At 30.6% G+C, this 11861-nt stretch overlaps 1 protein-coding gene across 2 annotated transcripts in view; it reads right to left on the minus strand.

Annotated features, from left to right (window-relative positions):
* LOC145944358 (uncharacterized) overlaps window positions 1-1512 on the minus strand; it is a 203396-nt gene extending 201884 nt beyond the window's left edge. For both annotated transcript variants that reach the window (XR_014426661.1, XR_014426660.1), the window contains exon 1: window positions 1115-1512. The gene's annotated coding sequence lies outside the window, so the exon portion shown is untranslated. The remainder of the gene's footprint in view (window positions 1-1114) is intronic.
* Between the last annotated feature and the right edge of the window lie 10349 nt (window positions 1513-11861).

Below are 11861 nucleotides of genomic sequence, written 5' to 3' on the forward strand. Positions count from 1 at the left end.
TTTGCCTGATTTCTCCTTAATCAAAATTGCTAAATTTTTTACATACAAAATTAAGGCTTTTATTACGAGTTAATTTCGAATATGCAAATCACAAACTTGAGCGTTTCTTACGGTTTTGGATCAAAATGGTCCCAAAGAATCAATTTCAATAGATGGCGCCACGCAATTTTTAGAGGTGTGGCGACCTTGAGTTTTATCCAATACTATCAACATCATTATACACATAATTTACGAATTTTAATTTATTTATTAATTGATAACTTTGCATAACAACTTTATTAAAACACATATTAATCTACTCGTAATAAGCTTTAATCGTATGCAAAGAAAATTGGCAATTTCGGCTGACGAGGAATCAGGCGAAATTTGAAACCTACTCTTTAATTGAATTTTGAAAGAGAAAAACATTTATAAAATAATATATTTTTAAAATGATTAAATGTACAATGTACATACACTATGCATCGTATCGCGTTGCGGAATTTTTATATCATACGCGATTGAAAAAAGATGTTTTTCTTTCTTTTATTGCGGGTAAGATACGTAAGGATTCTCTACAATACGTGCGAGAAGAATATCTTGCACTTGTATACCCTTATTCTTCCGTATTTCGGGATTTTCATTCTTCCCACGTTTAAAGCTTTCAGCTTTAGGTGAGATCACCGTAGCACTGAGAGTTTTCAGCAGTAACGTATGACATACATTATGCAAAAGAGGTCACCTGTAATGTGATTCGTAAAAATCACGTATGAGGTCACGTTCCATTTTGGTTACTTTCGGATGGCACATTACGGTCTCGCGCTCGTTCCGCTTTGATCATTTTTAGCTCTTTTAAATTTCGAGCACATTTAACTTCATAAATCCTGCCTACTTCCTACCCAGTGCGATAAAATAATTTATTACATTTATTCGCAAAAAATTCTATAAATTTTCTACATGACATCTTTCATAAAGAAATGAAATAAGCATCTTTCCTCTCCCTCGCCCCTTTTTAAAAAATTTTGTAAACGGATGAGAAAAGTCTTTTTCATAAAATTCTCCACTCCGAACTTATTTCTGTGTATATAAAAATTTAAATCTAATATGTACATGCAATTTTTCTTTTTGCACTCACCAAAACTGTCGTGGTCTTTCCAGGCGGAAGCGGAATATTCGAGGCTGCTTATAATGAACCGGCTATGTTATTTCGTTGATTATTTTATGATCCGTACAATTTACTTTTCACACCGATTTTAATCGATAAATCCGAAAACGCCAGTTTGTCGTGTCTCGTTGTCCCAGATTTTTTGTTCGTTGTGTGAATAATTGTACGTCAACAAAGTTATTTAAAGCCTAATCTTACCAACAAAAAAAACTGCATTCCAAATGTCTATAGTTTTTTAACAAAACTTTTGAAGCGTTTTTAAATCATTCAAATATAAAAATTATAAAATGCATAATTTATACAAACACGCACATGATGCATAGTCGAGTGCATAGTTTATTTTGAATATAATAAAAAAAATTGTGCAAATGGAAATTTTCACATTGCGTCCTCACCATTTTATTTCGCTAATTAAGATGGTTTTTCAATTATGGCTTCCTCATAGAGGAAGCTTAACTTGCACATTGCTTCTTCACCATTTTATTTTGCTCATTAAGATGGTTTTTCAATTATGGCAATGTGCAAGTTAAGCTTCCTCTATGAGATAGCCATAATTGAAAAACCATCTTAATTATCGAAATAAAATGGTGACGAAGCAATGTGCAAATTTCCATTTGCACAATTTTTTTCAATACTAGCAAACCCTATTGTATAATTAAAAAATATTTTCTTAAAAAAATTTTTTTAAAGATTTCTATGCTACTGTGTTCTGAATGTTGTATAATTTGTCAATTTACAATCAAAAGAAATTGACCAATTCTCAACAAAAATATCAATCATGCTTTAATGATATTTTATTCAGAACTTTCAAAAAATTATTTAAATATTAAAATAATGAAAAATTTTATAAAAAATAATCCATTTAAAAAATTCTCCCCAAATTAAATATCAATCATTCTTTAATGATATTTTCAAAAGTTCGATAAGTTCAATATTTCAAAATTTACGAAAGTTAAAGCATGTACAAACATTTTTTAAAATTGATAATTTTATAAAAAAAAAAAAACTTTCACTGATCCTTGTCAAATTAAATAGCAAACATCCTTTAATGATACTCTATTTATGTAAAAAAAGTTTATGTAAAAATATTTGTCTGATATCTCAAAATTCACAGAAGATAAAATAACCACATAAATTAAAAAAAAAATTTTATAAAAACTTTATAAAAAATAAACCCTTTCACCAATCCATGTTAAATTCAATACCAAATATCCTATTGGTACTTTATTCATGTAAAAAAAAATTAGTTTGATATCAAAATTTGCGAAAAATTAAAATGCACATTTCTTAAAAATTCAAAATTTTATAAAAAATGAATCCTTTCACCGATTATCGCCAAACTCAATACCAAACATCTTTAGATGATAGTCTATTTATGTAAAAAAATTTATCCAAATATCTTAAAATTTACGGAAATTAGAGCAACCACAGACATTTTTCATAAAATCTAAAATTTTATAAAAATCGAATCCTTTTACCGATTCTCGTCAAATTCAGTACCAACCATCCTTTAATAATAGTCTATTCATGTAAAAAAATTTATCTCGATATCTTAAAATTTACGAAAGTTAGAGCAACCACAGACATTTCTCAAAAAATTCATAATTTTATAAAAAATAAACGCTTTCACCGATTCTCGTCAAATTCAATACCAACAATCCTTTAATAATAGTCTATTTACATAAAAAAATTTATCCCGATATCTTAAAATTTAGGGAAGTTAGAGCAACTACAGACATTTCTAAAAAAATTCAAAATTTTATAAAAAATGAAACACTGTATAAATTTTTATAAAAATGACAGTAAATAAAAGTGTTGTTCTACTTTACTTGTATGCCAAATTGGAGCACTGTAAGTCAAATAATTTTTGAGATATTTAAATTTAAAAAAACATGGGTGGGCACATACATACATACACACACACATACGGACATTTTTTTTAAATGTTATTTTTCGATGTTTTGGAACATTCGAAACACATTGGCATAGAAATCTGAAAAAAAAATTTTTTTCACGAAAACAGCTTCCTCCATGAGGAAGCAATAATTATATTAATTTAAATATATTAATTTTCATTTAATATTTGTGTAAAGTGATTGATGCAATAATATATTTATCACATGTGATAAATTCATACACAAAGAGAGATTAAATTGTATACTGCAACAGTTTATCCTCACCAATAATATATAATCTTCGCAAAAAAATAATCGAATATAATAGCATCACTATTATTTGAACTTGTTAACGTCAATAGCAACAGTTTACAAGCTTACTGTCGGGTTTTATAAGCAAACTAAACTGTAAAGATTGAGATTTGGAAGGCGCAGTTGTCGATGACGTTTGCTTAAAAATTGGTCAATGCGATATTCAACAGGTAGCGCAAAGACGCAAGTCGAAGGAAATTGTTTAAATGTTCGACCGAGATGCACAATGCGCGCGCCGTGCGATCTTTCTTTCTTTTTTCTCTCTCTCTCTCTCTCTCTCTTCCCTTATCTTGAATTAACGTGCAACAGGTGCGCTAGTATGCGTCTCCATCGCGTAAGTCAGACGGAGAGTAAGTCATCTCGAAGTTTCTCTCACCGACGTTTCCTGACGCGTATTTGAGAGCTACTTGCTGACGTATATTTACCGAGAGAGTGAATAAATAGACACATTCTTCCCTATAAAGCTAAAGTACAGAGTGTAATCAAACAAAAGAACGAACGTGGCCTGAGAATCAAAGAAGAAGAAAATTCAATTCTCACTATAAATATATCCTACGTATGTAAGCATATGTTCAGAAATGTGTGCTGTAGAAAAAGAAATGTGTGTTTCCAGAACAAATATCAAAATCTATCGCTGAATAGAATCGCGCGACATTTTTTTCTTTTCTCAAATATTGACTTCAGCAAATGTGAAGAAAAACGATTTATCTTGGATATAAGCAACAAGATTTTGTTCAAACTGCACTGTAAAAAAATTTTGTGTAAAATTACAACTATTATAGTGGGTAATTTTAAGACCCACTATAATAGTTGTAAATTTCCACGCGTTTGTAAATTTGCAGTATATACAAGTAAAATTAATTTCTTCATTTGTAATTAAGCTGATTGCAAAAATAAATTTACAATATGTATGTAAAATTATAAAACGATAATGTAAAAATATTTTTTATAATTGTATTATTAAACATATTATTAAACATATTATTATTAAACATATTATTAAACATATTATTATTAAACATATTATTAAACACGATATATAGAATATTACTGTTGTATTGAGTAATATTACAAAAATTTAGAGATAATTACATAAAATCTTTAAAATATCATATTATTTCGTAAGTTTCCATATAAAAGAAGATATATTTACATAATAAAAGACAAATCTACATAATTTTGTGGAATTACATAATTTCTGTAAAATTACATGATTTCTTATATTTACAACTAATCATGTAATTTTTACACCTATTATTTGTGTAAATTTACTAAATTTTTTTACAGTGTGTGCAATCTCTAAAAGCGTTAGAAAAAAATAAAAGACTGCGAAATTTTCACATTTGTCGCGATGTATCCGCGGATGAGCTAGGGAATCCTGGAAGTTGGCAATCAAACTGCAAAAGCAGCGACCTAATCTAGGTTAATTGTAAGATTTAACCCTCAATTTTACAGGATAGGCGCGTGAAAAAAAAAATGTCTCGTTCGCCGAGTGTCTTTTCGCATCGTCCGCGTTTCTGATGTGCTCAAAACGCGATCGTTCTATCACGCACAAGTGCAACAGGTAGGCACTTAGTATCCGTCTACAATGTAGAATTAATTTTGCCGACATGCCGCACTTGCATCGTCGCCGCAGCAGCCTGTACAGACTACGTATTAATGACGCACGAGGACGAGATACGCATTCTCTACGTTATGCTATTCTACGATATAATTGAGTTCTGCTATATAATGTCAACTTTTGGGAAATATCGTATTTTTTTGGGAAATAAATAATACGCGAGATAAATTAAATTGCACAAAATATATTAAATAGCTATATTCAATATTTTTTTTCTTACTTTCGTATTTCTCTGTAGGTTAGGTTAGGTTCATCAATTTTTTTGGCAATTTGTAATAATATATATGTTTAATAATACGTTTTTTTTTGTATTATGCATAAAACTATTTCTTGACCATATTTTGTGAAAACGCGATATTAATTTAAGAATGATACATATGTTTATATATATTTATATGTATATACTTTTATCGATTTTTTTTTACATGTTTATTAATTTCTGGAAACAATTTAAATCAGGTGATTATTATTATTGTGTATATTTATGTTTAAAAACTTATATAATTATCAGAGCTAAACTTTACTAATGCACAATTATTAGATAAAATAATTTAAGCTTTTATTAATCTTCAAGCCTTTAAATTCAAATTTATATTCAATAGAGTCGGGTAGAATATTGTTCTCCACGAATATTTTTATTGTTCCAAGTAAAAAAAATATATTAAATAAATAAATTGAATCAAATAGACGAAAATGTATAAAAATAGAATATATATAATGTATAATGTATATTACACAATATATCTAAATTACATAGTGATTACTCATCTAATTTTAATTTCAATAAATACAAATAAATTGGATAACAATAATTTAATATATATTTCAATAATTTAATATAAATTTATCATAATACATATATGCTCTTTAGAAATACACTTGTTTATTAAATAAGAGAAAAACACGAAAATTTCTGTGGAAATTACAAATGGGATTGAAAAGCTCTTTGTAAATGACGCATTCGTGCGCCATATAGAGAAAAAAGTGTCTATTAAATCGATATGGTATTCCTGCGGGAAAGTAACGCGCAACAGGTAGCGACACGAGAGATATAACTTACGAGATAGATTCCTAATTAGCACAGGTTCGCCGGGGAATCCATTCTCCTGGATTACTTTCGAATTTACACGAATCTCGAACGATAACTAAATGACAAATTGCAACTCGTGAATTTTAACTCGTGAAGAAAGAGAGTTGTTTGTGTCTGTGTGTGTATATGTGTGTATATGTGTGTATGAGTGTGTTCATCGAAAATCCCGGTCGTCGTGATGTCGCCGTTGTCGCGTTTGAAAAATCGATATTACAGCCGCGCACTATCACCGGCGATGCATTTTGCACTATGCTATATTTTATTCCGACAAAGATTTCAACGTTTATACTTACATGTGTATATATAAACACAAAAGTTAGAACGGAAACGTACGCGCGCGTGTTATATTCAACACATGTACATTATTTTCACCCGTTTGCGAGAATCCCGACTTATTAAAAATGCAGGGTGCAACAGGTATGTGTATAATTTCTACACACGCGCGTTTGTAAATAAATTAACTACTCGGAAGAGATTTAATTTCCGCGTATATAATGCGTCCGTTACTGAAATTAATTATCATTTTGTCGACGAACGAGAAAGAGACGGGTATCAAAGCAACATTGTGCCGATTTATCCCGATTATAATTAATTATATAATTGCGCGATATCGTAATATCAACTGTGTATGTACATCCCGAGTAACGTGACCCAATTTGCGGCAGATACGCGCAGCATCCTTGATGCAATAATAAATAATGCACGTTACACGCACTTCCGAAAGCCGTGACCCATTCAAGTGCGTTCGTCATGCGCGGCGATGCCTTCAAAGTGTTCTATCGACTCTCTAAATTAACGTTGAAATTGTACGACTCGCTCGTGATGTCCAACTTCCGAGATTTCCGAAAGCGATCGCTGAGGACGTCACTTCGAAAACACCAGAGAAGAAAAAAAAAAAAATAAAAAACGGATTGTCGACGAGCGAAATATGAAACTGTCCACGTCAAGTCTGTGTGTGGTGAGAGATTGAGAGAAATCGAGAGAATATGCGTGATGTGAAAGAAAGAAAGATGTTGGAAAAATCGCGATCTCGCTCGCCGGCTCGACAGGAGCAGCTCCTGATGACGTCGGATAGGTCTCTGTCTCTGTCTCGGTAAGTACTGAAGCGCTGTTCGATACCAGGAATGGTTATATTATCTTCCTCCCCCTTCCCCCTCCACCGTCTCTCCACGCGCCACGTACCCATTACAAGATGGCCGTCCGTGTTTGCAAAATGGCGCCTGCGCCGCGCGAGTAATTCGTTCATTCTGCCTCCCTTCGCGCCGCCGTTCCCTTTCCCTCTCTTGGCGTTCATCCCTCTCGATCCCCGACATCTCTCCCTCCCGCCGTAGGAAGGGAGAATCGCGCGCTCTCGTCTCTTCATCCTTTCCTACAACCCCGTCCGAAGATTCTTCTCCCTCCGACAGCTCTCTCGCACGACCATCTTCTTCGTCGTCCACCACTATACCACCACCGCCCCTACGCGTTAGATCATTCCGATCTCCCATTCCTTTCGCTCGACCACTCAGACCGCTCTCGGAGAACAAGTGCTATCCACACCTTCCACCGTTTTCCCTCTTTCCTCGAGCATTACGTCTATGATTATTTTGCGGCTTGCTATCAACCGCAAGAAGAGGACTATTGGTTGTCGCTTCGATCCACCATTTATGGACGTTCTGTCTATTAGAGCTGGATTCTACCTTTGTTACAATAGATGGGACAAATAGTTCTGCTATTTCGCGGCAATAAAAAGTAAAAAGTAGTCAGAGTGCAATCTTTATATATGCTTCTACATAGAGAGAATTTTCTCTTAGAATTTATCCTGAAAATCATGGTAATCGTGGGACAATATGGTATGGAAAGAATTTTATGAGAATTTCTCTGATTAATATTTATCACAATAAAAAATAATAATATTTATCACAATAAAATATAAAATATGTTTGATTAATTTTACTAAATAATTATAGTAAAATTTACTAAAAGTATGGTAAAATTAATCAAACATATTTTTAAAATTCTTTCCATACCATATTGTCCCACGTTTACCAGCATGATTTTCAGGGTAAATTCTAAGAGAAAATTCTCTGTGTATGTTTTCGAAAAGAAATAAAGATTTTTCATTACAACTTTAAATGTTTCCACAAGAAATTAGATTTCCAACAGACATGGTAGCATGAGATATTTAATATTTCATATGCAAACTGAATAACTGAATATAAGTACTTGAAAGATAATTGAATTTAGCAATGACAGTTGTACGGTTTCTTTCCGTAATAATTGTTTATAATTTATAAATCTGTTCAAATTTTATTACACATCTAAGTATCCATTAACTTTTATGTACATCATACGCACACAAACCTCACCATCACGTCAACATCAAATATTCTTATATAAAAGTCTGGAGCAATATACACTGACTGTTACAGAGCATTGTTGACATTTAAAACTTATATAAGAAATAACGTTACATTAATGTAACGATTAGGTTGTAGATTACAATATACTTTATAAAAATATATTAAAATATTCTTCCAGAAATTAGCGCAATCGCAGGAAGATAAAACGCATGAAATCAATTTTAAATTAATATTTTCAAACGCATTGTTGTATTATTAATGTTCTTATTTTAGATAGTAGTATAGAAAATTTCCACATCAATAAGCGGAATATTCCACGCACAGATAAACCGACCTACATCTTCATGGCAGAATATTCCACGCAGGCTAACATCACCTTTCTATTCCGCTATGGCGATATAAACCCATTGTCATTCATAACCGAGCGATGCAAATGTTTATAATGGTGTTATCATTATAAAATTTTCGACCGTGGAATATGTATAACGTAACAAAAATTATATAAATATAACAAAAACACGATTATACCAAAAAGTGATTCAATCTTCCGCCGAATGTCATTGTTATATTAAATGTGCGGAAAACACAAATTGATAGAAAAATAAAACTTCTAAATTCTGAGCTCAAGAAAATAATCTTTCGACAAAGCTTATTGATGTAAAAATTTAAATACGACGTATGAAGATAAGAATTAAAGAGTGTTATTTATCGCGAAAATAATTAAGAATTATTACGCAACATAATCGAAATAGGATTTTTAAAAAAATTCGTCACGACGTGAAAAATTGAACTAAAGATTAAAGCGAAAGAAGTTTATCGATCGGCGCTGTTTGCGTTAACGACGCAGCTATACTTCAGTTCGCGAATGCATTTGTGCGCGTATATGCCTATACAGGATGATTCTAAATAAGTGCGATAAATTTTAGATAATGCTTTGTCAAAAATTAAAGGGGGTTTTCTCGACCTCTTAAATTTTGGCTGATACTTTCATATAAAAATATACTCCTATATCCCTCCCTAAGGTGTTACATTCCTCCAAAGGGGGAGATAAAAATTAGGTTTTTATTTTTTTATCTCAAATTTTGGACAAGTTAAAAAAATGAAATTTGACAGACATTTTCCATTAGTAAAAATGATATTTATTAATACTTTATTAATCCTTTCATATAGTTATAATGGAATAAAACTAGCAATCCCTATTCAATTTTTGATTAAAACTTTTTAACGGGTCGGAATGTAATCATCGAAAAATATGCGTTAGACAGCTTTGATTTTTTTAGAAACTTTTTTATTTCTTTTACTTTTTTCGAAAATCAATATAGTTTTAAAGAAAAAAAAAAATAAAATACATTATCATGCACAACACGGTGCTAAATGGCATAGATTTCGAGTTACGAGAAGTTGAAAATTTTAGAATAAAAAAAGCAAGCAAATCAAAATGTCTACAAGTTTCATTTTTTTAACTTGTCCGAAATTTGTGAAAAAAAATAAAAATCTAATTTTTACCTCCCCCTTTGGAGGAGTGTAACTTTGGAGGGAAGGATATAAGAACATATGTTTATATCGAGAGATGTCTCACTCATCAAAAATGTGTACATGTATTGCAAATTACCGAGAATTCTAATAAGTAATTCCATGTAATGCGCCGTATAATTCTAAGTAATGCGACAGAATGCGTGTAATTATGTTAATTCTTTTTTTTTAAATAAAATACAATATTTAAATATTAGTACTGTTTAATTTATTAGTAAAAAAAATGTAATTAGAATGATTAAAAAAGAAATGTTAAGAAAAATAAATTTATGAGATATTATTGTGTAAATCATACAGTACCAATGTATTATTAAATAAATTTTTAATTTTTTTAAAAATTAATATTGCAAATATTTAATTGAAACACCTAAATTAAAATAGTATATTATAATAAAGATATAACAAAAAGTTACGTGTTCCCAATTATAAATTTAAAAAAAAGTCTTGTTTTAAACTTCGTGATTAAAAAAGTCAGAAATTTTTAAAAATCAACTTAAAAAACCATTTTTAATAAAAATTTCTTTTATATAAACTTGAACACACACAAAACACAAATAAAATTAGATTAGATCTGAAACAAATTAAATATCAAATATTAATGATAAATTATGATATTTTTAATAAAATATATATTTAAAAAACGTCATAACACATCATTTTTATTTTTTAAGACGTTTTAATTTTGTCTGGGTTATTATTGTTTTATGCTTGTAAATCAATGCGAAGTAATGCGAAGTAATTCCAGAAAAAATGTACATGTGACAGTGAGACACACCTCAGTTTATATAGAAGATCTTCCCTTAATTTTCGACAAAGAATTTATCTCCTAAAATTTTTCGCACCTATTTAGAATCATCCTGTATATGCAAATGTGTGTATGTGTTTGTGTGTGTGTGTTTGTGTGTATGTGTGTACGCGTTTGCATGCAGATAAACCGCAGGAATACTCTGTGGACAAGAGGATTTGTCAAGGGTGCAAACCTGCGTGCGTATGCGCCTCGATAGTTTGTCGTGGCGGGTGGTCGTGACGTTATGATTAACGTCGTTGAATTTCGCACAACTTTTATATGCATCGCGCAAGAGTGTCAGTGTTTCGCGCGATATATCTTGCGAGACTAGTCATAGGATTCGAAAGCTACCAGATCGAGTAAGATCCAGATGATATAGTTCTCCTTTTTTTCGCAACTTCATCCCTCGCAAACAGCTTCTTCAACAACGTTGCACTTTGTTAAAAGTGATAACGAGAGATTTTTAATGGTAATAAGATTTGTGTCAAATGTGTCTTCAAACTATAAAATAAGTAAAGCTTAGAAGAATAATCCATTAATGGTCAATGTGTTAAGTTTTTAGAACAATAAAAAAACATTTTGTTATAAACAGTTAGAACAACGTTTTTAATAAGTTCTAACATTATTCTGAAATTTTTCGGAAATAAGCACACATAATTGTATATATGATTTAATTTAAGAAATTCAGTATATCGCACAATTATAATATAATTTTTAAGTGAAAAAAAGGCATTTGTGTTTTGATACTACTTTTTAATGCTACATACTATATATCGAAATTTCTGTTTATTATAATGCTGTAACTATTATGCTTATTAAGCATCATTAATTTATAAAAAGGTGAAACATAATTCATTTGGTCCCATTCATCATTTATCCTTCTCCATATAATTTATTTCCATAATATTAGTATACTGCTTCATCATCAACTGTATATTGCATAATCAATTTACATCTATTTATTATTGTATTATATAAAGAAATGATCACCTCCCCGATTATTAATCAATATGAAACCGATTTGCACATGTCTAGAATTCATATAAATATTATATACATATATATACATAAATGTTATTTTTAGAATGATACCGTTGACATTTAATGATTACATAATCCTAGATGTGGCTATCTATC

The sequence above is a fragment of the Prenolepis imparis genome, unplaced genomic scaffold (assembly GCF_030444845.1).
Source record: "Prenolepis imparis isolate NDT839.2.m4 unplaced genomic scaffold, iyPreImpa1.0 SCAF_13, whole genome shotgun sequence".
Classification (NCBI taxonomy): domain Eukaryota; kingdom Metazoa; phylum Arthropoda; class Insecta; order Hymenoptera; family Formicidae; genus Prenolepis; species Prenolepis imparis.